This window comes from Primulina huaijiensis, chromosome 14 (genome assembly GCF_012295235.1).
Source record: "Primulina huaijiensis isolate GDHJ02 chromosome 14, ASM1229523v2, whole genome shotgun sequence".
Classification (NCBI taxonomy): Eukaryota; Viridiplantae; Streptophyta; class Magnoliopsida; order Lamiales; family Gesneriaceae; genus Primulina; species Primulina huaijiensis.
The window spans coordinates 7,405,291-7,407,215 of record NC_133319.1 but is presented as its reverse complement, the minus strand read 5'-3'; the positions used below and the strand labels follow the sequence as shown (position 1 = coordinate 7,407,215).

The window sequence follows — 1,925 nt, the reverse complement described above, 5'->3', positions numbered from 1 at the left end:
TAAAAGTTGCTATGTTCACTTTAAGTCATGAAAATCACAATAATATATATATATTTTTTTATCTATTTTCTTTAATAATTTATAACATGTTATCAATTGTGTGAGAGCCCAATATCCATTTGAGCCCAGCCATTTCCATTTAATTAAACCCAATCTATTTCTCCTAAATCCATCTCGTAACCATCTTCATGTTATTCCCCTGAAACCAAACGGCTCCTTCAAGTACCGAGCTAACCATCTCGCCATCCCGCCAACTGTCGGAGTAGTAGCACGGTAGTCTAGTAGTCGGTTTTCCCAAGCTACGCGTTCCATCTCTGAGCTGAATCGGCAGAAATCAAAGTTCCATCCTTCATGTTCGAGCCAGCAGCTGCATTTCTTTGTTCGATTTGGTGTGCTTCTAAATTTGATATTTCTTGTTGATGTGGGGTTTAGTGAGCAAGCAATCGAAGTCTTCTATATTCCCCCTGTTTTCAGCTGATTTCCAGCTATTTTTCAACTTGATTTCCGATGTGGAAATAGTGTTTCCGGCGACTTTTCTGGTGAGCCATATCCGCGAGATCACCGTTGTGCATTTTAGCCTCAATTCTTGAGGTATTAAGCTTTAAATTCCATATTTTGAATGGGTTTATAGGCTACCAAGAATTCGATTTTTAACCGCTCCGATTTAAATTATTTTAGTTAGTTGGAATGCAGTATATTGAAGTATATAACGAATTTATATTGTAGGTTATATCGTTGGAAGAGTTCATCAGAAAGTTCTTAAGAAATTTCTGTGGTATTGTACGTTATAGTTGAGGTACGCTCAAACCTACGCTTATATTGGCGTGTAAGAATATTCAGTGAATGTTGTTTGCTATTATGTGCCTTGAATGTTTATTCTGATGCATTAATTGTATTGGCATAACATAATGAACTTTGACTCCTTCGACGACAATTTATGTTGATTCTGTTAAGATATATTAAGTCATCAGAGGGATGAGTGGATAGGATTAGCCACATTCCCAGATGACAAGCTAGGGACGAGTGACTTAGCTACTCGCATTCCCGATGCTACGTGCATGGACGAGCGGCGATTTGATGCTGCATTCCTGACACGGGTGGCCACTGTTACTGTTGATGATGTTATTCGTTTGGACTCCATTTAGTATCCTTTATTCCATTGTTACCATTCATGCATCGCATATCATTGCATTTACTTGGTATTATTACACGTCTTTTATATATGTCGTAATTTTACTAGTTTTTTTATTAAGGCCCGACCCCTGTTTTTTCATATGTTGTGGTTGTTTTTTATGCCACATCAGGTCGTTCTAGAGGATTTGATACGTCTGGTGGAGCGTCAGCGAGTGGTACCTAGTAGTCAGTCTGTTGGTGTCAGAGTTCCCAGATATCTATATATTATACTGGTTTGATACATTTGCCAGGGAGATGCCCTGTGTAGCTGTATTGTGATGTTTTTATGTTGTTTTTGATTTTATTTGTGGTATGTTGTGTCTAGTCCCGGCCAGTGCGACTCTAGGATATTTGTTTGGTTGATTGTGAACTTGATGTTATTTTCGAGGGGTTATTTTATAAATAATTTAATTTTAAATTTTTTTTGAAAATTAATTTTAAAAAAAATCAGCAAGATTACCTCAATCCGTGCTTACGTGGAGTAGCGGCCGTGCTTCGTAAGCACGGACGTCGGACGGACACTTAGTCGTGGCTATTTTTTTACCCTACATTTCTTATCTCAATATTTCTTTTCTGACTCTTTCAAGTGAACATTAACGTGAATTCTGAATTTCTGGCTCTTCATGTGCTGTGTAATAATTGAAATTTAAATTTTTTTCGTTCATTTTATTCTATATAAATGTTGTTCAGTTCGACGAATGATATATCAATTTTTTCTTTCTTTCTGAATAAATTTTCTCTCAAATTTTATC

The 1,925-nt window shown here is 36.6% G+C and overlaps 1 long non-coding RNA gene across 1 annotated transcript; it reads left to right on the top strand.

Annotated features, from left to right (window-relative positions):
* The first annotated feature begins 495 nt into the window (after window positions 1–495).
* Window positions 496–1,563, top strand: LOC140956489 (uncharacterized). Its single transcript, XR_012171481.1, has 3 exons — window positions 496–591; window positions 727–796; window positions 1,305–1,563. It is a non-coding gene; the product is annotated as an uncharacterized lncRNA (long non-coding RNA).
* Window positions 1,564–1,925: the final 362 nt, after the last annotated feature.